Below are 26,539 nucleotides of genomic sequence, written 5' to 3' on the forward strand. Positions count from 1 at the left end.
ATATATCAGTCATTCCCAAAGCCCTCCTTTCCTGGCTCGGCCTAGTGGGAGCAAATAAGGATGGGATAATATATCTGTCATTCCCATAGCCCTCTCCTGGCTCGGCCTAGTGGGAGCAAATAAGGATGGGATAATATATCAGTCATTCCCAAAGCCCTCCTTTCCTGGCTCTGCCTAGTGGGAGTAAATAAGGATGGGATAACATATCAGTCATTCCCAAAGCCCTCCTCCTGGCTCGGCCTAGTGGGAGCAAATAAGGATGGGATAATATATCAGTCATTCCCAAAGCCCTCCTTTCCTGGCTCTGCCTAGTGGGAGCAAATAAGGATGGGATAACATATCAGTCATTCCCAAAGCCCTCCTTTCCTGGCTCTGCCTAGTGGGAGTAAATAAGGATGGGATAACATATCAGTCATTCCCAAAGCCCTCCTTTCCTGGCTCTGCCTAGTGGGAGCAAATAAGGATGGGATAACATATCAGTCATTCCCAAAGCCCTCCTTTCCTGGCTCTGTCTAGTGGGAGTAAATAAGGATGGGATAACATATCAGTCATTCCCAAAGCCCTCCTGGCTCTGCCTAGTGGGAGCAAATAAGGATGGGATAACATATCAGTCATTCCCAAAGCCCTCCTTTCCTGGCTCGGCCTAGTGGGAGCAAATAAGGATGGGATAACATATCAGTCATTCCCAAAGCCCTCCTTTCCTGGCTCTGCCTAGTGGGAGTAAATAAGGATGGGATAACATATCAGTCATTCCCAAAGCCCTCCTTTCCTGGCTCTGCCTAGTGGGAGCAAATAAGGATGGGATAACATATCAGTCATTCCCAAAGCCCTCCTTTCCTGGCTCTGCCTAGTGGGAGTAAATAAGGATGGGATAACATATCAGTCATTCCCAAAGCCCTCCTTTCCTGGCTCTGCCTAGTGGGAGCAAATAAGGATGGGATAACATATCAGTCATTCCCAAAGCCCTCCTTTCCTGGCTCTGTCTAGTGGGAGTAAATAAGGATGGGATAACATATCAGTCATTCCCAAAGCCCTCCTGGCTCTGCCTAGTGGGAGCAAATAAGGATGGGATAACATATCAGTCATTCCCAAAGCCCTCCTTTCCTGGCTCGGCCTAGTGGGAGCAAATAAGGATGGGATAACATATCAGTCATTCCCAAAGCCCTCCTTTCCTGGCTCTGCCTAGTGGGAGTAAATAAGGATGGGATAACATATCAGTCATTCCCAAAGCCCTCCTGGCTCTGCCTAGTGGGAGCAAATAAGGATGGGATAACATATCAGTCATTCCCAAAGCCCTCCTGGCTCTGCCTAGTGGGAGCAAATAAGGATGGGATAACATATCAGTCATTCCCAAAGCCCTCCTGGCTCTGTCTAGTGGGAGCAAATAAGGATGGGATAACATATCAGTCATTCCCAAAGCCCTCCTGGCTCTGTCTAGTGGGAGCAAATAAGGATGGGATAACATATCAGTCATTCCCAAAGCACTCCTGGCTCAGCCTAGTGGGAGTAAATAAGGATGGGATAACATATCAGTCATTCCCATAGCCCTCTCCTGGCTCTGCCTAGTGGGAGCAAATAAGGATGGGATAACATATCAGTCATTCCCAAAGCCCTCCTGGCTCGGCCTAGTGGGAGCAAATAAGGATGGGATAACATATCAGTCATTCCCAAAGCCCTCCTGGCTCGGCCTAGTGGGAGCAAATAAGGATGGGATAATATATCAGTCATTCCCAAAGCCCTCCTGGCTCGGCCTAGTGGGAGCAAATAAGGATGGGATAACATATCAGTCATTCCCAAAGCCCTCCTGGCTCGGCCTAGTGGGAGCAAATAAGGATGGGATAACATATCAGTCATTCCCAAAGCCCTCCTGGCTCGGCCTAGTGGGAGCAAATAAGGATGGGATAACATATCAGTCATTCCCAAAGCCCTCCTGGCTCGGCCTAGTGGGAGCAAATAAGGATGGGATAATATATCAGTCATTCCCAAAGCCCTCCTTTCCTGGCTCTGTCTAGTGGGAGTAAATAAGGATGGGATAACATATCAGTCATTCCCAAAGCCCTCCTGGCTCGGCCTAGTGGGAGCAAATAAGGATGGGATAACATATCAGTCATTCCCAAAGCCCTCCTTTCCTGGCTCTGTCTAGTGGGAGTAAATAAGGATGGGATAACATATCAGTCATTCCCAAAGCCCTCCTTTCCTGGCTCGGCCTAGTGGGAGTAAATAAGGATGGGATAACATATCAGTCATTCCCAAAGCCCTCCTGGCTATGCCTAGTGGGAGTAAATAAGGATGGGATAACATATCAGTCATTCCCAAAGCCCTCCTGGCTCTGTCTAGTGGGAGTAAATAAGGATGGGATAACATATCAGTCATTCCCAAAGCCCTCCTTTCCTGGCTCGGCCTAGTGGGAGTAAATAAGGATGGGATAACATATCAGTCATTCCCAAAGCCCTCCTGGCTCTGCCTAGTGGGAGTAAATAAGGATGGGATAACATATCAGTCATTCCCAAAGCCCTCCTGGCTCTGTCTAGTGGGAGTAAATAAGGATGGGATAACATATCAGTCATTCCCAAAGCCCTCCTTTCCTGGCTCTGCCTAGTGGGAGTAAATAAGGATGGGATAACATATCAGTCATTCCCAAAGCCCTCCTTTCCTGGCTCTGCCTAGTGGGAGTAAATAAGGATGGGATAACATATCAGTCATTCCCAAAGCCCTCCTTTCCTGGCTCTGCCTAGTGGGAGCAAATAAGGATGGGATAATATATCAGTCATTCCCAAAGCCCTCCTTTCCTGGCTCTGCCTAGTGGGAGTAAATAAGGATGGGATAACATATCAGTCATTCCCAAAGCCCTCCTGGCTCTGTCTAGTGGGAGTAAATAAGGATGGGATAACATATCAGTCATTCCCAAAGCCCTCCTTTCCTGGCTCGGCCTAGTGGGAGTAAATAAGGATGGGATAACATATCAGTCATTCCCAAAGCCCTCCTGGCTCTGCCTAGTGGGAGTAAATAAGGATGGGATAACATATCAGTCATTCCCAAAGCCCTCCTGGCTCTGTCTAGTGGGAGTAAATAAGGATGGGATAACATATCAGTCATTCCCAAAGCCCTCCTTTCCTGGCTCTGCCTAGTGGGAGTAAATAAGGATGGGATAACATATCAGTCATTCCCAAAGCCCTCCCTTCCTGGCTCTGCCTAGTGGGAGTAAATAAGGATGGGATAACATATCAGTCATTCCCAAAGCCCTCCTGGCTCTGTCTAGTGGGAGTAAATAAGGATGGGATAACATATCAGTCATTCCCAAAGCCCTCCTTTCCTGGCTCTGCCTAGTGGGAGTAAATAAGGATGGGATAACATATCAGTCATTCCCAAAGCCCTCCTTTCCTGGCTCTGCCTAGTGGGAGTAAATAAGGATGGGATAACATATCAGTCATTCCCATAGCCCTCCTTTCCTGGCTCTGTCTAGTGGGAGTAAATAAGGATGGGATAACATATCAGTCATTCCCATAGCCCTCCTTTCCTGGCTCTGCCTAGTGGGAGCAAATAAGGATGGGATAACATATCAGTCATTCCCATAGCCCTCCTTTCCTGGCTCTGCCTAGTGGGAGTAAATAAGGATGGGATAACATATCAGTCATTCCCATAGCCCTCCTTTCCTGGCTCTGCCTAGTGGGAGTAAATAAGGATGGGATAACATATCAGTCATTCCCAAAGCCCTCCTTTCCTGGCTCTGTCTAGTGGGAGTAAATAAGGATGGGATAACATATCAGTCATTCCCATAGCCCTCCTTTCCTGGCTCTGCCTAGTGGGAGTAAATAAGGATGGGATAACATATCAGTCATTCCCATAGCCCTCCTTTCCTGGCTCTGCCTAGTGGGAGCAAATAAGGATGGGATAACATATCAGTCATTCCCATAGCCCTCCTTTCCTGGCTCTGCCTAGTGGGAGTAAATAAGGATGGGATAACATATCAGTCATTCCCATAGCCCTCCTTTCCTGGCTCTGCCTAGTGGGAGTAAATAAGGACGGGATAACATATCAGTCATTCCCAAAGCCCTCCTTTCCTGGCTCTGTCTAGTGGGAGTAAATAAGGACGGGATAACATATCAGTCATTCCCATAGCCCTCCTTTCCTGGCTCTGTCTAGTGGGAGTAAATAAGGACGGGATAACATATCAGTCATTCCCATAGCCCTCCTTTCCTGGCTCTGTCTAGTGGGAGTAAATAAGGACGGGATAACATATCAGTCATTCCCATAGCCCTCCTTTCCTGGTTCTGTCTAGTGGGAGTAAATAAGGACGGGATAACATATCAGTCATTCCCATAGCCCTCCTTTCCTGGCTCTGTCTAGTGGGAGTAAATAAGGATGGGATAACATATCAGTCATTCCCAAAGCCCTCCTTTCCTGGCTCTGTCTAGTGGGAGTAAATAAGGACGGGATAACATATCAGTCATTCCCATAGCCCTCCTTTCCTGGCTCTGTCTAGTGGGAGTAAATAAGGACGGGATAACATATCAGTCATTCCCATAGCCCTCCTTTCCTGGCTCTGTCTAGTGGGAGTAAATAAGGACGGGATAACATATCAGTCATTCCCATAGCCCTCCTTTCCTGGCTCTGTCTAGTGGGAGTAAATAAGGACGGGATAACATATCAGTCATTCCCATAGCCCTCCTTTCCTGGCTCTGTCTAGTGGGAGTAAATAAGGACGGGATAACATATCAGTCATTCCCATAGCCCTCCTTTCCTGGCTCTGCCTAGTGGGAGTAAATAAGGATGGGATAACATATCAGTCATTCCCATAGCCCTCCTTTCCTGGCTCTGCCTAGTGGGAGTAAATAAGGATGGGATAACATATCAGTCATTCCCATAGCCCTCCTTTCCTGGCTCTGCCTAGTGGGAGCAAATAAGGATGGGATAACATATCAGTCATTCCCATAGCCCTCCTTTCCTGGCTCTGCCTAGTGGGAGTAAATAAGGATGGGATAACATATCAGTCATTCCCATAGCCCTCCTTTCCTGGCTCTGCCTAGTGGGAGTAAATAAGGACGGGATAACATATCAGTCATTCCCAAAGCCCTCCTTTCCTGGCTCTGTCTAGTGGGAGTAAATAAGGACGGGATAACATATCAGTCATTCCCATAGCCCTCCTTTCCTGGCTCTGTCTAGTGGGAGTAAATAAGGACGGGATAACATATCAGTCATTCCCATAGCCCTCCTTTCCTGGCTCTGTCTAGTGGGAGTAAATAAGGACGGGATAACATATCAGTCATTCCCATAGCCCTCCTTTCCTGGCTCTGTCTAGTGGGAGTAAATAAGGACGGGATAACATATCAGTCATTCCCATAGCCCTCCTTTCCTGGCTCTGTCTAGTGGGAGTAAATAAGGATGGGATAACATATCAGTCATTCCCAAAGCCCTCCTTTCCTGGCTCTGTCTAGTGGGAGTAAATAAGGACGGGATAACATATCAGTCATTCCCATAGCCCTCCTTTCCTGGCTCTGTCTAGTGGGAGTAAATAAGGACGGGATAACATATCAGTCATTCCCATAGCCCTCCTTTCCTGGCTCTGTCTAGTGGGAGTAAATAAGGACGGGATAACATATCAGTCATTCCCATAGCCCTCCTTTCCTGGCTCTGTCTAGTGGGAGTAAATAAGGACGGGATAACATATCAGTCATTCCCATAGCCCTCCTTTCCTGGCTCTGTCTAGTGGGAGTAAATAAGGACGGGATAACATATCAGTCATTCCCATAGCCCTCCTTTCCTGGCTCTGTCTAGTGGGAGTAAATAAGGACGGGATAACATATCAGTCATTCCCATAGCCCTCCTTTCCTGGCTCTGTCTAGTGGGAGTAAATAAGGACGGGATAACATATCAGTCATTCCCATAGCCCTCCTTTCCTGGCTCTGTCTAGTGGGAGTAAATAAGGACGGGATAACATATCAGTCATTCCCATAGCCCTCCTTTCCTGGCTCTGTCTAGTGGGAGTAAATAAGGACGGGATAACATATCAGTCATTCCCATAGCCCTCCTTTCCTGGCTCTGCCTAGTGGGAGTAAATAAGGATGGGATAACATATCAGTCATTCCCAAAGCCCTCCTTTCCTGGCTCTGCCTAGTGGGAGCAAATAAGGATGGGATAACATATCAGTCATTCTTAAAGCCCTCCTTTCCTGGCTCTGCCTAGTGGGAGCAAATAAGGACGGAAACTGTCATAAGAATAAGTACAATAATGCTTTATTGAAATTTATAAAAATGTATTACCTTTTAAAAACAAAATAAAAGTTGAAACATTTTCATGATATTAGTAATTAACATACTACATGTAGTACATATATAGTAAATATATTATCAAAATTGAATTGTGAAAATAATTATAAAATGGCAATATCTATTTAAACTAACAACATTCAGAAAATAATAATAAAAAATTGGCTTGCCATGGTAACCAGACTGTTTACAACAGAGAATACATGGGGAAATTACTAACATTGGTTCTATTTGTACACACAATCTGCATACATACGATATGATTATGTTTCACATCATATGACGTAATCTACTCAAATGTTACTCAGTTACCATGGTAGCCAGTATACTGTAGTAATACACTGCTAAAACCACTTTGGTTTGTTTGGCAAAAAATTAACGTTTATTCAAAGGTAACATATAGTGCTCATTCAAAGCACGTCACCAGGAACAATAGTGGTAAAAATGTAGTGGATAAAAATATAATAATTGCTATATTGGCCAAACTTAACACCTTTAACACATACATTTTTTAAAGAAACATATAGGTTTTCCCTTATGAAAGTAAAGTGTAACTATTCCCTGAGCAAAGTAAAGTGTAACCTTTTCCCAATCAAAATAAAGTACAAGTGCTACACAAACAAAGTAAAGTATACATGTTACACAAATCACAATAAAGTGTAACTGTTCCCCTAGCCAAGTAAAGTGTAACTGTACCCTAATCAAAAGTAAAATGCAACTGTTCCCTAATCAAGGTAAAGTGTAACTGTTCCCCAATCAAAGTAGAGTGTAACTGTTCCCAAATCAAAGTAAAGAGTAACTGTTCCACAATCAAAGTAAAGTGAACTGTTCCATAATCAAAGTAAAGTGTAACTGTTTCCTAATAATCAAGGTAAAGTGTAACTGTTCCCCAATCAAAGTAGAGTGTAACTGTTCCCCAATCAAAGTAAAGTGTAACTGTTCCAAAATCAAAGTAAAGTGTAACTATTCACCAATCAAAGTAAAGTGTAACTGTTTCCTAATAATCAAAGTAAAGTGTAACTGTTCCATAATAATCAAAGTAAAGTGTAACTGTTCCCCAATCAAAGTAAAGTGTAACTGTTCCCCAATCAAAGTAAAGTGCAAATGTTTCCTAATCAAAGTAAAGTGCAACTGATCCCAAATCAAAGTAAAGTGCAACTGTTCCCTAATCAAAGTAAAGTATAATTGTTCCACAATCAAAGAAAAGTGTAAATGTTCCCTAATCAAAGTAAAGTGTAACTGTTCCCCAATCAAAGTAAAGTGTAACTGTTCCACAATCAAAGTAAAGTGCAACTATTTCCTTATCAAAGTAAAGTAAAGTAAAGTGCAAATGTTTCCTAATCAAAGTAAAGTGTAACTGTTCCACAATCAAAGTAAAGTGTAACTGTTCCCCAATCAAAGTAAAGTGTAACTGTTCCCTAATCAAAGTAAAGTGTAACTGTTCCACAATCAAAGAAAAGTGTATCTGTTCCCCAATCAAAGTAATGTGTAACTGTTCCCCAATCAAAGTAAAGTGTAACTGTTCCCCATTCACAGTAAAGTGTAACTGTACCCCAATCAAAGTAATGTGTAACTGTACCCCAATCAAAGTAAAGAGTAACTGTTCCCCAATCACAGTAAAGTGTAACTGTACCTCAATCAAAGTAAAGAGTAACTGTTCCCCAATCAAAGTAAAGTGTAACTGTTCCCTAACCAAAGTAAAGAGTAACTGTTCCCCAATCACAGTAAAGTGTAACTGTACCCCAATCAAAGTAATGTGTAACTGTTCCCCAATCAAAGTAAAGTGTAACTGTTCCCCATCAAAGTAATGTGTAACTGTTCCACAATCAAAGTAAAGTGTAACTATTCAACAATCAAAGTAAAGTGTAACTGTTCCCTAATCAAAATAAAGTGTAAATGTTCCAAAATCAAAGTAAAGAGTAACTGTTCCACAATCAAAGTAAAGTGTAACTGTTCCCCAATCACAGTAAAGTGTAACTGTTCCCCAATCAAAGTAAAGTGTAACTGTTCCCCATTCACAGTAAAGTATAACTGTACCCCAATCAAAGTAAAGTGTAACTGTTCCCCAATCAAAGTAATGTGTAACTGTTCCACAATCAAAGTAAAGTGTAACTATTCACCAATCAAAGTAAAGTGTAACTGTTCCCTAATCAAAATAAATTGTAACTGTTCCCCCATCAAAGTAAAGTGTAAGTGTTCCACAATCAAAGAAAAGTGTAACTGTTCCCCAATCAAAGTAAAGTGTAACTGTTCCACAATCAAAGTAAAGTGAAAATGTTTCCTTATCAAAGTAAAGTGCAACTGTTCCCTAATCAAAGTAAAGTGTAACTGTTCCCTAATCAAAGTAAAGTATAATTGTTCCACAATCAAAGTAAAGTATACATGTTACACAAATCACAATAAAGTGTAACTGTTCCCCTAGCCAAGTAAAGTGTAACTGTACCCTAATCAAAAGTAAAATGCAACTGTTCCCTAATCAAGGTAAAGTGTAACTGTTCCCCAATCAAAGTAGAGTGTAACTGTTCCCCAATCAAAGTAAAGAGTAACTGTTCCACAATCAAAGTAAAGTGAACTGTTCCATAATCAAAGTAAAGTGTAACTGTTTCCTAATAATCAAGGTAAAGTGTAACTGTTCCCCAATCAAAGTAAAGTGTAACTGTTCCCCAATCAAAGTAAAGTGTAACTGTTCCACAATCAAAGTAAAGTGTAACTATTCACCAATCAAAGTAAACTGTAACTGTTTCCTAGTAATCAAAGTAAAGTGTAACTGTTCCCCAATCAAAGTAAAGTGTAACTGTTCCATAATCAAAGTAAAGTGCAAATGTTTCCTAATCAAAGTAAAGTGCAACTGATCCCAAATCAAAGTAAAGTGCAACTGTTCCCTAATCAATGTAAAGTGTAACTGTTCCCTAATCAAAGTAAAGTATAGTTGTTCCACAATCAAAGAAAAGTGTAAATGTTCCCTAATCAAAGTAAAGTGTAACTGTTTCCCAATCAAAGTAAAGTGTAACTGTTCCACAATCAAAGTAAAGTGCAACTATTTCCTTATCAAAGAAAAGTGTAAATGTTCCCTAATCAAAGTAAAGTGCAAATGTTTCCTAATCAAAGTAAAGTGTAACTGTTCCCCAATCACAGTAAAGTGTAACTGTTCCCCAATCAAAGTAAAGTGTAACTGTTCCCCATTCACAGTAAAGTGTAACTGTACCCCAATCAAAGTAATGTGTAACTGTACCCCAATCAAAGTAAAGAGTAACTGTTCCCCAATCACAGTAAAGTGTAACTGTTCCCCAATCAAAGTAAAGTGTAACTGTTCCCTAACCAAAGTAAAGAGTAACTGTTCCCCAATCACAGTAAAGTGTAACTGTACCCCAATCAAAGTAATGTGTAACTGTTCCCCAATCAAAGTAAAGTGTAACTGTTCCCCAATCAAAGTAATGTGTAACTGTTCCACAATCAAAGTAAAGTGTAACTATTCAACAATCAAAGTAAAGTGTAACTGTTCCCTAATCAAAATAAAGTGTAAATGTTCCCCAATCAAAGTAAAGTGTAACTGTTCCCCATTCACAGTAAAGTGTAACTGTACCCCAATCAAAGTAAAGTGTAACTGTTCCCCAATCAAAGTAATGTGTAACTGTTCCACAATCAAAGTAAAGTGTAACTATTCACCAATCAAAGTAAAGTGTAACTGTTCCCTAATCAAAATAAAGTGTAAATGTTCCAAAATCAAAGTAAAGAGTAACTGTTGCCCAATCAAAGTAAAGTGTAACTATTCACCAATCAAAGTAAAGTGTAACTGTTCCCCCATCAAACTAAAGTGTAAGTGTTCCACAATCAAAGAAAAGTGTAACTGTTCCCCAATCAAAGTAAAGTGTAACTGTTCCACAATCAAAGTAAAGTGAAAATGTTTCCTTATCAAAGTAAAGTGCAACTGTTCCCTAATCAAAGTAAAGTGTAACTGTTCCCTAATCAAAGTAAAGTATAACTGTTCCCCAATCAAAGTAGAGTGTAACTGTTCCCCAATCAAGTAGAGTGTAACTGTTCCCCAATCAAAGTAGAGTGTAACTGTTCCCCAATCAAAGTAGAGTGTAACTGTTCCCCAATCAAAGTAGAGTGTAACTGTTCCACAATCAAAGTAAAGAGTAACTGTTCCACAATCAAAGTAAAGTGTAACTGTTCCCCATTCACAGTAATGTGTAACTGTACCCCAATCAAAGTAAAGTGTAACTGTTCCCCAATCAAAGTAATGTGTAACTGTTCCACAATCAAAGTAAAGTGTAACTATTCACCAATCAAAGTAAAGTGTATCTGTTCCCCAATCAAAGTAAAGTGTAACTGTTCCCCAATCAAAGTAAAGAGTAACTGTTCCCCAATCAAAGTAAAGAGTAACTGTTCCCCAATCAAAGTAAAGTGTAACTGTTCCCCAATCAAAGTAAAGTATAACTGTTCCACAATCAAAGTAAAGTGTAACTGTTCCCCAATCAAAGTAATGTGTAACTATTCAACAATCAAAGTAAAGTGTAACTGTTCCCTAATCAAAATAAAGAATAACTGTTCCACAATCACAGTAAAGTGTAACTGTTCCCCAATCAAAGTCAAGTGTAACTGTTCCCCATTCACAGTAAAGTGTAACTGTACCCCAATCAAAGTAATGTGTAACTGTTCCACAATCAAAGTAAAGTGTATCTGTTCCCTAATCAAAATAAAGTGTAAATGTTCCCTAATCAAAATAAATTGTAAATGTTCCAAAATCAAAGTAAAGAGTAACTGTTCCACAATCAAAGGAAAGTGTAACTATTCACCAATCAAAGTAAAGTGTAACTGTTCCCTAATCAAAATAAAGTGAAACTGTTCCCCCATCAAAGTAAAGTGTAAGTGTTCCACAATCAAAGAAAAGCGTAACTGTTCCCCAATCAAAGTAAAGTGTAACTGTTCCACAATCAAAGTAAAGTGAAAATGTTTCCTTATCAAAGTAAAGTGCAACTGTTCCCTAATCAAAGTAAAGTGTAACTGTTCCCTAATCAAAGTAAAGTATAATTGTTCCACAATCAAAGTAAAGTGTAACTGTTCCACAATCAAAGTAAAGAGTAACTGTTCCACAATCAAAGTAAAGTGAACTGTTCCATAATCAAAGTAAAGTGCAACTGTTCCCTAATCAAAGTAAAGTGTAACTATTCACCAATCAAAGTAAAGTGTAAATGTTCCAAAATCAAAGTAAAGAGTAACTGTTCCCTAATCAAAGTAAGTGTAACTGTTCCACAATCAAAGTAAAGTGTAACTGTTCCACAATCAAAGGAAAGTATAACTGTTCTCCAATCAAAGTACAGTGTAACATTCCCCAAATGAAAGTAAAGTGTAATTGTTCCATGATCAAAATAATGTGTAACTGTTCCACAATCAAAGTAATGTGTAACTGTTCCACAATCAAAGTATAGTGTAACTATTCACCAATCAAAGTAAAGTGTAACTGTTCCACAATCAAAATAAAGTGTAGCCGTTCCCCATCAAAGTAAAGTGCAACTGTTTCATAATCAAAGTAAAGTATAACTGTTCCCCAAACAATGTAAAGTATAACTGTTCCACAATCAAAGTAAAGTGTAACTGTTTCCTAATCAAAGTAAAGTGCAACTGTTCCCTAATCAAAGTAAAGTGCAAGTGTTCCCTAATCAAAGTAAAGTGTAACTGTTCCCCAATCAATGTAAAGTGTAACTGTTACCAAAAGAAAGTAAATGTAATATTCCTGAAGCCTTGCAATGTGTATCTGTTCCCCAATGAAAGTAAAAAGTAATTGTTCAATTATTGAAGTCAGGTGTAAATGTTTCCTAAGCAAAGTAAAGTGTAACTGTTCCCCAATCAAAGATATGTATAACTGTTCCTCAATCAAAGTAAAGTGTAACTGTTCCCCAATCAAAGTAAAGTGTAACTGTTCCCCAATCAAAGATATGTATAACTGTTCACCAATCAAAGTAAAGTATAACTGTTCCTCAATCAAAGTAGAGTGTAACTGTTCCCCAATCAAAGTAGAGTGTAACTGTTCCACAATCAAAGTAAAGAGTAACTGTTCCACAATCAAAGTAAAGTGTAACTGTTCCCCATTCACAGTAATGTGTAACTGTACCCCAATCAAAGTAAAGTGTAACTGTTCCCCAATCAAAGTAATGTGTAACTGTTCCACAATCAAAGTAAAGTGTAACTATTCACCAATCAAAGTAAAGAGTAACTGTTCCCCAATCAAAGTAAAGAGTAACTGTTCCACAATCAAAGTAAAGTGTAACTGTTCCCCAATCAAAGTAAAGTATAACTGTTCCCCAATCAAAGTAAAGTGTAACTGTTCACCAATCAAAGTAAAGTGTAACTGTTCCCCAATCAAAGTAAAGTATAACTGTTCCCCAATCAAAGTAAAGTGTAACTGTTCACCAATCAAAGTAAAGTGTAACTGTTCCCCAATCAAAGTAAATTGTAACTGTTCCCCAATCAAAGTAAAGTGTTACTGTTCACCAATCAAAGTAAAGTGTTACTGTTCCCCAATCAAAGTAAAGTGTAACTGTTCACCAATCAAAGTAATGTGTAACTGTTCCCCAATCAAAGTAAAGTGTAACTGTTCCCCAATCAAAGTAAAGTGTAACTGTTCCCCAATCAAAGTAAAGTGTAACTGTTTCCCAATCAAAGAAAAGTGTAACTGTTCCCCAGTCAAAGTAAAGTGTAACTGTTCCACAATCAAAGTAAAGTGTAACTGTTCCCCAATCAAAGTAATGTGTAACTATTCAACAATCAAAGTAAAGCGTAACTGTTCCCTAATCAAAATAAAGAATAACTGTTCCACAATCACAGTAAAGTGTAACTGTTCCCCAATCAAAGTCAAGTGTAACTGTTCCCCATTCACAGTAAAGTGTAACTGTACCCCAATCAAAGTAATGTGTAACTGTTCCACAATCAAAGTAAAGTGTATCTGTTCCCTAATCAAAATAAAGTGTAAATGTTCCCTAATCAAAATAAATTGTAAATGTTCCAAAATCAAAGTAAAGAGTAACTGTTCCACAATCAAAGTAAAGTGTAACTATTCACCAATCAAAGTAAAGTGTAACTGTTCCCTAATAAAAATAAAGTGAAACTGTTCCCCCATCAAAGTAAAGTGTAAGTGTTCCACAATCAAAGAAAAGCGTAACTGTTCCCCAATCAAAGTAAAGTGTAACTGTTCCACAATCAAAGTAAAGTGAAAATGTTTCCTTATCAAAGTAAAGTGCAACTGTTCCCTAATCAAAGTAAAGTGTAACTGTTCCCTAATCAAAGTAAAGTATAATTGTTCCACAATCAAAGTAAAGTGTAACTGTTCCACAATCAAAGTAAAGAGTAACTGTTCCACAATCAAAGTAAAGTGAACTGTTCCATAATCAAAGTAAAGTGCAACTGTTTCCTTATCAAAGTAAAGTGCAACTGTTCCCTAATCAAAGTAAAGTGTAACTATTCACCAATCAAAGTAAAGTGTAAATGTTCCAAAATCAAAGTAAAGAGTAACTGTTCCCTAATCAAAGTAAGTGTAACTGTTCCACAATCAAAGTAAAGTGTAACTGTTCCACAATCAAAGGAAAGTATAACTGTTCTCCAATCAAAGTACAGTGTAACCTTCCCCAAATGAAAGTAAAGTGTAATTGTTCCATAATCAAAGTAATGTGTAACTGTTCCACAATCAAAGTAATGTGTAACTGTTCCACAATCAAAGTATAGTGTAACTATTCACCAATCAAAGTAAAGTGTAACTGTTCCACAATCAAAATAAAGTGTAGCCGTTCCCCATCAAAGTAAAGTGCAACTGTTCACCAATCAAAGTAAAGTATAACTGTTCCTCAATCAAAGTAGAGTGTAACTGTTCCCCAATCAAAGTAGAGTGTAACTGTTCCACAATCAAAGTAAAGAGTAACTGTTCCACAATCAAAGTAAAGTGTAACTGTTCCCCATTCACAGTAATGTGTAACTGTACCCCAATCAAAGTAAAGTGTAACTGTTCCCCAATCAAAGTAATGTGTAACTGTTCCACAATCAAAGTAAAGTGTAACTATTCACCAATCAAAGTAAAGTGTATCTGTTCCCCAATCAAAGTAAAGTGTAACTGTTCCCCAATCAAAGTAAAGAGTAACTGTTCCACAATCAAAGTAAAGTGTAACTGTTCCCCAATCAAAGTAAAGTATAACTGTTCCCCAATCAAAGTAAAGTGTAACTGTTCACCAATCAAAGTAAAGTGTAACTGTTCCCCAATCAAAGTAAAGTATAACTGTTCCCCAATCAAAGTAAAGTGTAACTGTTCACCAATCAAAGTAAAGTGTAACTGTTCCCCAATCAAAGTAAATTGTAACTGTTCCCCAATCAAAGTAAAGTGTTACTGTTCACCAATCAAAGTAAAGTGTTACTGTTCCCCAATCAAAGTAAAGTGTAACTGTTCACCAATCAAAGTAAAGTGTAACTGTTCCCCAATCAAAGTAAAGTGTAACTGTTCCCCAATCAAAGAAAAGTGTAACTGTTCCCCAGTCAAAGTAAAGTGTAACTGTTCCACAATCAAAGTAAAGTGTAACTGTTCCCCATTCAAAGTAATGTGTAACTATTCAACAATCAAAGTAAAGTGTAACTGTTCCCTAATCAAAATAAAGAATAACTGTTCCTCAATCACAGTAAAGTGTAACTGTTCCCCAATCAAAGTCAAGTGTAACTGTTCCCCATTCACAGTAAAGTGTAACTGTACCCCAATCAAAGTAATGTGTAACTGTTCCCCATTCACAGTAAAGTGTAACTGTACCCCAATCAAAGTAATGTGTAACTGTTCCACAATCAAAGTAAAGTGTATCTGTTCCCTAATCAAAATAAAGTGTAAATGTTCCCTAATCAAAATAAATTGTAAATGTTCCAAAATCAAAGTAAAGAGTAACTGTTCCACAATCAAAGTAAAGTGTAACTATTCACCAATCAAAGTAAAGTGTAACTGTTCCCTAATAAAAATAAAGTGAAACTGTTCCCCCATCAAAGTAAAGTGTAAGTGTTCCACAATCAAAGAAAAGCGTAACTGTTCCCCAATCAAAGTAAAGTGTAACTGTTCCACAATCAAAGTAAAGTGAAAATGTTTCCTTATCAAAGTAAAGTGCAACTGTTCCCAAATCAAAGTAAAGTGTAACTGTTCCCTAATCAAAGTAAAGTATAATTGTTCCACAATCAAAGTAAAGTGTAACTGTTCCACAATCAAAGTAAAGAGTAACTGTTCCACAATCAAAGTAAAGTGAACTGTTCCATAATCAAAGTAAAGTGTAACTATTCACCAATCAAAGTAAAGTGCAACTGTTTCCTTATCAAAGTAAAGTGCAACTGTTCCCTAATCAAAGTAAAGTGTAACTATTCACCAATCAAAGTAAAGTGTAAATGTTCCAAAATCAAAGTAAAGAGTAACTGTTCCCTAATCAAAGTAAGTGTAACTGTTCCACAATCAAAGTAAAGTGTAACTGTTCCACAATCAAAGGAAAGTATAACTGTTCTCCAATCAAAGTACAGTGTAACCTTCCCCAAATGAAAGTAAAGTGTAATTGTTCCATAATCAAAGTAATATGTAACTGTTCCACAATCAAAGTAATGTGTAACTGTTCCACAATCAAAGTATAGTGTAACTATTCACCAATCAAAGTAAAGTGTAACTGTTCCACAATCAAAATAAAGTGTAGCCGTTCCCCATCAAAGTAAAGTGCAACTGTTTCATAATCAAAGTAAAGTATAACTGTTCCCCAAACAATGTAAAGTATAACTGTTCCACAATCAAAGTAAAGTGTAACTGTTTCCTAATCAAAGTAAAGTGCAACTGTTCCCTAATCAAAGTAAAGTGCAAGTGTTCCCTAATCAAAGTAAAGTGTAACTGTTCCCCAATCAATGTAAAGTGTAACTGTTACCAAAAGAAAGTAAATGTAATATTCCTGAAGCCTTGCAATGTGTATCTGTTCCCCAATGAAAGTAAAAAGTAATTGTTCAATTATTGAAGTCAGGTGTAAATGTTTCCTAAGCAAAGTAAAGTGTAACTGTTCCCCAATCAAAGATATGTATAACTGTTCCTCAATCAAAGTAAAGTGTAACTGTTCCCCAATCAAAGTAAAGTGTAACTGTTCCCCAATCAAAGATATGTATAACTGTTCACCAATCAAAGTAAAGTATAACTGTTCCTCAATCAAAGTAGAGTGTAACTGTTCCCCAATCAAAGTAGAGTGTAACTGTTCCACAATCAAAGTAAAGAGTAACTGTTCCACAATCAAAGTAAAGTGTAACTGTTCCCCATTCACAGTAATGTGTAACTGTACCCCAATCAAAGTAAAGTGTAACTGTTCCCCAATCAAAGTAATGTGTAACTGTTCCACAATCAAAGTAAAGTGTAACTATTCACCAATCAAAGTAAAGAGTAACTGTTCCCCAATCAAAGTAAAGAGTAACTGTTCCACAATCAAAGTAAAGTGTAACTGTTCCCCAATCAAAGTAAAGTATAACTGTTCCCCAATCAAAGTAAAGTGTAACTGTTCACCAATCAAAGTAAAGTGTAACTGTTCCCCAATCAAAGTAAAGTATAACTGTTCCCCAATCAAAGTAAAGTGTAACTGTTCACCAATCAAAGTAAAGTGTAACTGTTCCCCAATCAAAGTAAATTGTAACTGTTCCCCAATCAAAGTAAAGTGTTACTGTTCACCAATCAAAGTAAAGTGTTACTGTTCCCCAATCAAAGTAAAGTGTAACTGTTCACCAATCAAAGTAATGTGTAACTGTTCCCCAATCAAAGTAAAGTGTAACTGTTCCCCAATCAAAGTAAAGTGTAACTGTTCCCCAATCAAAGTAAAGTGTAACTGTTTCCCAATCAAAGAAAAGTGTAACTGTTCCCCAGTCAAAGTAAAGTGTAACTGTTCCACAATCAAGTAGAGTGTAACTATTCACCAATCAAAGTAAAGTGCAACTGTTTCCTTATCAAAGTAAAGTGCAACTGTTCCCTAATCAAAGTAAAGTGTAACTATTCACCAATCAAAGTAAAGTGTAAATGTTCCAAAATCAAAGTAAAGAGTAACTGTTCCCTAATCAAAGTAAGTGTAACTGTTCCACAATCAAAGTAAAGTGTAACTGTTCCACAATCAAAGGAAAGTATAACTGTTCTCCAATCAAAGTACAGTGTAACCTTCCCCAAATGAAAGTAAAGTGTAATTGTTCCATAATCAAAGTAATGTGTAACTGTTCCACAATCAAAGTAATGTGTAACTGTTCCACAATCAAAGTATAGTGTAACTATTCACCAATCAAAGTAAAGTGTAACTGTTCCACAATCAAAATAAAGTGTAGCCGTTCCCCATCAAAGTAAAGTGCAACTGTTTCATAATCAAAGTAAAGTATAACTGTTCCCCAAACAATGTAAAGTATAACTGTTCCACAATCAAAGTAAAGTGTAACTGTTTCCTAATCAAAGTAAAGTGCAACTGTTCCCTAATCAAAGTAAAGTGCAAGTGTTCCCTAATCAAAGTAAAGTGTAACTGTTCCCCAATCAATGTAAAGTGTAACTGTTACCAAAAGAAAGTAAATGTAATATTCCTGAAGCCTTGCAATGTGTATCTGTTCCCCAATGAAAGTAAAAAGTAATTGTTCAATTATTGAAGTCAGGTGTAAATGTTTCCTAAGCAAAGTAAAGTGTAACTGTTCCCCAATCAAAGATATGTATAACTGTTCCTCAATCAAAGTAAAGTGTAACTGTTCCCCAATCAAAGTAAAGTGTAACTGTTCCCCAATCAAAGATATGTATAACTGTTCACCAATCAAAGTAAAGTATAACTGTTCCTCAATCAAAGTAGAGTGTAACTGTTCCTCAATCCAAGTAAAGTGTAACTGTTCCCCAATCAAAGTAAAGTGTAACTGTTCCCAATCAAAGATATGTATAACTGTTCCTCAATCAAAGTAAAGTGTAACTGTTCCCCAATCAAAGTAAAGTGTAACTGTTCCCCAATCAAAGATATGTATAACTGTTCCTCAATCAAAGTAAAGTGTAACTGTTCCCCAACCAAAGTAAAGTGTAACTGTTCCCCAATCAAAGTATAGTGTAACTGTTCACCAATCAAAGTAATCTGTAACTGTTCCCTAATCAAAGTAAAGAGTACCTGTTCCCCAATCAAAGTAAAGAGTAACTGTTCCCCAATCAAAGTAAAGAGTAACTGTTCCCCAATCAAAGTAAAGATTAACTGTTCCCCAATCAAAGTAAAGAGTAACTGTTCACCAATCAAAGTAAAGTGTAACTGTTCCCCAATCAAAGTAAAGTGTATCTGTTCCCCAATCAAAGTAAAGTGTAACTGTTCCCCAATCAAAGTAAAGAGTAACTGTTCCCCAATCAAAGTAAAGAGTAACTGTTCCACAATCAAAGTAAAGTGTAACTGTTCCCCAATCAAAGTAAAGTATAACTGTTCCCCAATCAAAGTAAAGTGTAACTGTTCACCAATCAAAGTAAAGTGTAACTGTTCCCCAATCAAAGTAAAGTATAACTGTTCCCCAATCAAAGTAAAGTGTAACTGTTCACCAATCAAAGTAAAGTGTAACTGTTCCCCAATCAAAGTAAATTGTAACTGTTCCCCAATCAAAGTAAATTGTTACTGTTCACCAATCAAAGTAAAGTGTTACTGTTCCCCAATCAAAGTAAAGTGTAACTGTTCACCAATCAAAGTAATGTGTAACTGTTCCCCAATCAAAGTAAAGTGTAACTGTTCCCCAATCAAAGTAAAGTGTAACTGTTCCCCAATCAAAGTAAAGTGTAACTGTTCCCCAATCAAAGAAAAGTGTAACTGTTCCCCAATCAAAGTAAAGTGTAACTGTTCCACAATCAAAGTAAAGTGTAACTGTTCCCCAATCAAAGTAATGTGTAACTATTCAACAATCAAAGTAAAGTGTAACTGTTCCCTAATCAAAATAAAGAATAACTGTTCCACAATCACAGTAAAGTGTAACTGTTCCCCAATCAAAGTCAAGTGTAACTGTTCCCCATTCACAGTAAAGTGTAACTGTACCCCAATCAAAGTAATGTGTAACTGTTCCACAATCAAAGTAAAGTGTATCTGTTCCCTAATCAAAATAAAGTGTAAATGTTCCCTAATCAAAATAAATTGTAAATGTTTCCTAAGCAAAGTAAAGTGTAACTGTTCCCCAATCAAAGATATGTATAACTGTTCCTCAATCAAAGTAAAGTGTAACTGTTCCCCAATCAAAGTAAAGTGTAACTGTTCCCCAATCAAAGATATGTATAACTGTTCACCAATCAAAGTAAAGTATAACTGTTCCTCAATCAAAGTAGAGTGTAACTGTTCCACAATCCAAGTAAAGTGTAACTGTTCCTCAATCCAAGTAAAGTGTAACTGTTCCCCAATCAAAGTAAAGTGTAACTGTTCCCAATCAAAGATATGTATACCTGTTCCTCAATCAAAGTAAAGTGTAACTGTTCCCCAATCAAAGTAAAGTGTAACTGTTCCCCAATCAAAGATATGTATAACTGTTCCTCAATCAAAGTAAAGTGTAACTGTTCCCCAATCAAAGTAAAGAGTAACTGTTCCCCAATCAAAGTATAGTGTAACTGTTCACCAATCAAAGTAATCTGTAACTGTTCCCCAATCAAAGTAAAGAGTAACTGTTCCCCAATCAAAGTAAAGAGTAACTGTTCCCCAATCAAAGTAAAGAGTAACTGTTCCCCAATCAAAGTAAAGAGTAACTGTTCACCAATCAAAGTAAAGTGTAACTGTTCCCCAATCAAAGTAAAGTGTAACTGTTTCCCAATCAAAGTAAAGAGTAACTGTTCCCCAATCAAAGTAAAGAGTAACTGTTCCCCAATCAAAGTAAAGTGTAACTGTTCCCCAATCAAAGTAAAGAGTAACTGTTCCCCAATCAAAGTAAAGAGTAACTGTTCCCCAATCAAAGTAAAGTGTAACTGTTCCCCAATCAAAGTAAAGTGTAACTGTTCCCCAATCAAAGAAAAGTGTAACTGTTCCCCAATCAAAGTAAAGTGTAACTGTTCCACAATCAAAGTAAAGTGTAACTGTTCCCCAATCAAAGTAATGTGTAACTATTCAACAATCAAAGTAAAGTGTAACTGTTCCCTAATCAAAATAAAGAATAACTGTTCCACAATCACAGTAAAGTGTAACTGTTCCCCAATCAAAGTCAAGTGTAACTGTTCCCCATTCACAGTAAAGTGTAACTGTACCCCAATCAAAGTAATGTGTAACTGTTCCACAATCAAAGTAAAGTGTATCTGTTCCCTAATCAAAATAAAGTGTAAATGTTCCCTAATCAAAATAAATTGTAAATGTTCCAAAATCAAAGTAAAGAGTAACTGTTCCACAATCAAAGGAAAGTGTAACTATTCACCAATCAAAGTAAAGTGTAACTGTTCCCTAATCAAAATAAAGTGAAACTGTTCCCCCATCAAAGTAAAGTGTAAGTGTTCCACAATCAAAGAAAAGCGTAACTGTTCCCCAATCAAAGTAAAGTGTAACTGTTCCACAATCAAAGTAAAGTGAAAATGTTTCCTTATCAAAGTAAAGTGCAACTGTTCCCTAATCAAAGTAAAGTGTAACTGTTCCCCAATCAAAGTAAAGTGTAACTGTTCCCCAATCAAAGTATAGTGTAACTGTTCACCAATCAAAGTAATCTGTAACTGTTCCCTAATCAAAGTAAAGAGTAACTGTTCCCCAATCAAAGTAAAGAGTAACTGTTCCCCAATCAAAGTAAAGATTAACTGTTCCCCAATCAAAGTAAAGAGTAACTGTTCACCAATCAAAGTAAAGTGTAACTGTTCCCCAATCAAAGTAAAGAGTAACTGTTCCCTAATCAAAGTAAGTGTAACTGTTCCACAATCAAAGTAAAGTGTAACTGTTCCACAATCAAAGGAAAGTATAACTGTTCTCCAATCAAAGTACAGTGTAACCTTCCCCAAATGAAAGTAAAGTGTAATTGTTCCATAATCAAAATAATGTGTAACTGTTCCACAATCAAAGTAATGTGTAACTGTTCCACAATCAAAGTATAGTGTAACTATTCACCAATCAAAGTAAAGTGTAACTGTTCCACAATCAAAATAAAGTGTAGCCGTTCCCCATCAAAGTAAAGTGCAACTGTTTCATAATCAAAGTAAAGTATAACTGTTCCCCAAACAATGTAAAGTATAACTGTTCCACAATCAAAGTAAAGTGTAACTGTTTCCTAATCAAAGTAAAGTGCAACTGTTCCCTAATCAAAGTAAAGTGCAAGTGTTCCCTAATCAAAGTAAAGTGTAACTGTTCCCCAATCAATGTAAAGTGTAACTGTTACCAAAAGAAAGTAAATGTAATATTCCTGAAGCCTTGCAATGTGTATCTGTTCCCCAATGAAAGTAAAAAGTAATTGTTCAATTATTGAAGTCAGGTGTAAATGTTTCCATGCAAAGTAAAGTGTAACTGTTCCCCAATCAAAGATATGTATAACTGTTCCTCAATCAAAGTAAAGTGTAACTGTTCCCCAATCAAAGTAAAGTGTAACTGTTCCCCAATCAAAGATATGTATAACTGTTCACCAATCAAAGTAAAGTATAACTGTTCCTCAATCAAAGTAGAGTGTAACTGTTCCCCAATCAAAGTAGAGTGTAACTGTTCCACAATCAAAGTAAAGAGTAACTGTTCCACAATCAAAGTAAAGTGTAACTGTTCCCCATTCACAGTAATGTGTAACTGTACCCCAATCAAAGTAAAGTGTAACTGTTCCCCAATCAAAGTAATGTGTAACTGTTCCACAATCAAAGTAAAGTGTAACTATTCACCAATCAAAGTAAAGTGTATCTGTTCCCCAATCAAAGTAAAGTGTAACTGTTCCCCAATCAAAGTAAAGAGTAACTGTTCCACAATCAAAGTAAAGTGTAACTGTTCCCCAATCAAAGTAAAGTATAACTGTTCCCCAATCAAAGTAAAGTGTAACTGTTCACCAATCAAAGTAAAGTGTAACTGTTCCCCAATCAAAGTAAAGTATAACTGTTCCCCAATCAAAGTAAAGTGTAACTGTTCACCAATCAAAGTAAAGTGTAACTGTTCCCCAATCAAAGTAAATTGTAACTGTTCCCCAATCAAAGTAAAGTGTTACTGTTCACCAATCAAAGTAAAGTGTTACTGTTCCCCAATCAAAGTAAAGTGTAACTGTTCACCAATCAAAGTAAAGTGTAACTGTTCCCCAATCAAAGTAAAGTGTAACTGTTCCCCAATCAAAGAAAAGTGTAACTGTTCCCCAGTCAAAGTAAAGTGTAACTGTTCCACAATCAAAGTAAAGTGTAACTGTTCCCCATTCAAAGTAATGTGTAACTATTCAACAATCAAAGTAAAGTGTAACTGTTCCCTAATCAAAATAAAGAATAACTGTTCCTCAATCACAGTAAAGTGTAACTGTTCCCCAATCAAAGTCAAGTGTAACTGTTCCCCATTCACAGTAAAGTGTAACTGTACCCCAATCAAAGTAATGTGTAACTGTTCCCCATTCACAGTAAAGTGTAACTGTACCCCAATCAAAGTAATGTGTAACTGTTCCACAATCAAAGTAAAGTGTATCTGTTCCCTAATCAAAATAAAGTGTAAATGTTCCCTAATCAAAATAAATTGTAAATGTTCCAAAATCAAAGTAAAGAGTAACTGTTCCACAATCAAAGTAAAGTGTAACTATTCACCAATCAAAGTAAAGTGTAACTGTTCCCTAATAAAAATAAAGTGAAACTGTTCCCCCATCAAAGTAAAGTGTAAGTGTTCCACAATCAAAGAAAAGCGTAACTGTTCCCCAATCAAAGTAAAGTGTAACTGTTCCACAATCAAAGTAAAGTGAAAATGTTTCCTTATCAAAGTAAAGTGCAACTGTTCCCAAATCAAAGTAAAGTGTAACTGTTCCCTAATCAAAGTAAAGTATAATTGTTCCACAATCAAAGTAAAGTGTAACTGTTCCACAATCAAAGTAAAGAGTAACTGTTCCACAATCAAAGTAAAGTGAACTGTTCCATAATCAAAGTAAAGTGTAACTATTCACCAATCAAAGTAAAGTGCAACTGTTTCCTTATCAAAGTAAAGTGCAACTGTTCACCAATCAAAGTAAAGTGTAAATGTTCCAAAATCAAAGTAAAGAGTAACTGTTCCCTAATCAAAGTAAGTGTAACTGTTCCACAATCAAAGTAAAGTGTAACTGTTCCACAATCAAAGGAAAGTATAACTGTTCTCCAATCAAAGTACAGTGTAACCTTCCCCAAATGAAAGTAAAGTGTAATTGTTCCATAATCAAAGTAATGTGTAACTGTTCCACAATCAAAGTAATGTGTAACTGTTCCACAATCAAAGTATAGTGTAACTATTCACCAATCAAAGTAAAGTGTAACTGTTCCACAATCAAAATAAAGTGTAGCCGTTCCCCATCAAAGTAAAGTGCAACTGTTTCATAATCAAAGTAAAGTATAACTGTTCCCCAAACAATGTAAAGTATAACTGTTCCACAATCAAAGTAAAGTGTAACTGTTTCCTAATCAAAGTAAAGTGCAACTGTTCCCTAATCAAAGTAAAGTGCAAGTGTTCCCTAATCAAAGTAAAGTGTAACTGTTCCCCAATCAATGTAAAGTGTAACTGTTACCAAAAGAAAGTAAATGTAATATTCCTGAAGCCTTGCAATGTGTATCTGTTCCCCAATGAAAGTAAAAAGTAATTGTTCAATTATTGAAGTCAGGTGTAAATGTTTCCTAAGCAAAGTAAAGTGTAACTGTTCCCCAATCAAAGATATGTATAACTGTTCCTCAATCAAAGTAAAGTGTAACTGTTCCCCAATCAAAGTAAAGTGTAACTGTTCCCCAATCAAAGATATGTATAACTGTTCACCAATCAAAGTAAAGTATAACTGTTCCTCAATCAAAGTAGAGTGTAACTGTTCCTCAATCCAAGTAAAGTGTAACTGTTCCCCAATCAAAGTAAAGTGTAACTGTTCCCAATCAAAGATATGTATAACTGTTCCTCAATCAAAGTAAAGTGTAACTGTTCCCCAATCAAAGTAAAGTGTAACTGTTCCCCAATCAAAGATATGTATAACTGTTCCTCAATCAAAGTAAAGTGTAACTGTTCCCCAATCAAAGTAAAGTGTAACTGTTCCCCAATCAAAGTATAGTGTAACTGTTCACCAATCAAAGTAATCTGTAACTGTTCCCTAATCAAAGTAAAGAGTAACTGTTCCCCAATCAAAGTAAAGAGTAAGTGTTCCCCAATCAAAGTAAAGATTAACTGTTCCCCAATCAAAGTAAAGAGTAACTGTTCACCAATCAAAGTAAAGTGTAACTGTTCCCCAATCAAAGTAAAGTGTATCTGTTCCCCAATCAAAGTAAAGTGTAACTGTTCCCCAATCAAAGTAAAGAGTAACTGTTCCCCAATCAAAGTAAAGAGTAACTGTTCCACAATCAAAGTAAAGTGTAACTGTTCCCCAATCAAAGTAAAGTATAACTGTTCCCCAATCAAAGTAAAGTGTAACTGTTCACCAATCAAAGTAAAGTGTAACTGTTCCCCAATCAAAGTAAAGTATAACTGTTCCCCAATCAAAGTAAAGTGTAACTGTTCACCAATCAAAGTAAAGTGTAACTGTTCCCCAATCAAAGTAAATTGTAACTGTTCCCCAATCAAAGTAAAGTGTTACTGTTCACCAATCAAAGTAAAGTGTTACTGTTCCCCAATCAAAGTAAAGTGTAACTGTTCACCAATCAAAGTAAAGTGTAACTGTTCCCCAATCAAAGTAAAGTGTAACTGTTCCCCAATCAAAGTAAAGTGTAACTGTTCCCCAATCAAAGAAAAGTGTAACTGTTCCCCAATCAAAGTAAAGTGTAACTGTTCCACAATCAAAGTAAAGTGTAACTGTTCCCCAATCAAAGTAATGTGTAACTATTCAACAATCAAAGTAAAGTGTAACTGTTCCCTAATCAAAATAAAGAATAACTGTTCCACAATCACAGTAAAGTGTAACTGTTCCCCAATCAAAGTCAAGTGTAACTGTTCCCCATTCACAGTAAAGTGTAACTGTACCCCAATCAAAGTAATGTGTAACTGTTCCACAATCAAAGTAAAGTGTATCTGTTCCCTAATCAAAATAAAGTGTAAATGTTCCCTAATCAAAATAAATTGTAAATGTTTCCTAAGCAAAGTAAAGTGTAACTGTTCCCCAATCAAAGATATGTATAACTGTTCCTCAATCAAAGTAAAGTGTAACTGTTCCCCAATCAAAGTAAAGTGTAACTGTTCCCCAATCAAAGATATGTATAACTGTTCACCAATCAAAGTAAAGTATAACTGTTCCTCAATCAAAGTAGAGTGTAACTGTTCCACAATCCAAGTAAAGTGTAACTGTTCCTCAATCCAAGTAAAGTGTAACTGTTCCCCAATCAAAGTAAAGTGTAACTGTTCCCAATCAAAGATATGTATACCTGTTCCTCAATCAAAGTAAAGTGTAACTGTTCCCCAATCAAAGTAAAGTGTAACTGTTCCCCAATCAAAGATATGTATAACTGTTCCTCAATCAAAGTAAAGTGTAACTGTTCCCCAATCAAAGTAAAGTGTAACTGTTCCCCAATCAAAGTATAGTGTAACTGTTCACCAATCAAAGTAATCTGTAACTGTTCCCTAATCAAAGTAAAGAGTAACTGTTCCCCAATCAAAGTAAAGAGTAACTGTTCCCCAATCAAAGTAAAGAGTAACTGTTCCCCAATCAAAGTAAAGATTAACTGTTCCCCAATCAAAGTAAAGAGTAACTGTTCACCAATCAAAGTAAAGTGTAACTGTTCCCCAATCAAAGTAAAGTGTAACTGTTTCCCAATCAAAGTAAAGAGTAACTGTTCCCCAATCAAAGTAAAGAGTAACTGTTCCCCAATCAAAGTAAAGTGTAACTGTTCCCCAATCAAAGTAAAGAGTAACTGTTCCCCAATCAAAGTAAAGAGTAACTGTTCCCCAATCAAAGTAAAGTGTAACTGTTCCCCAATCAAAGTAAAGTGTATCTGTTCCCCAATCAAAGTAAAGAGTAACTGTTCCCCAATCAAAGTAAAGAGTAACTGTTCCCCAATCAAAGTAAAGAGTAACTGTTCACCAATCAAAGTAAAGAGTAACTGTTCACCAATCAAAGTAAAGTGTAACTGTTCCCCAATCAAAGTAAAGTGTAACTGTTCCCCAATCAAAGTAAAGAGTAACTGTTCCCCAATCAAAGTAAAGAGTAACTGTTCCCCAATCAAA

This window comes from Glandiceps talaboti, chromosome 19 (assembly GCF_964340395.1).
Source record: "Glandiceps talaboti chromosome 19, keGlaTala1.1, whole genome shotgun sequence".
NCBI lineage: Eukaryota > Metazoa > Hemichordata > Enteropneusta > Spengelidae > Glandiceps > Glandiceps talaboti.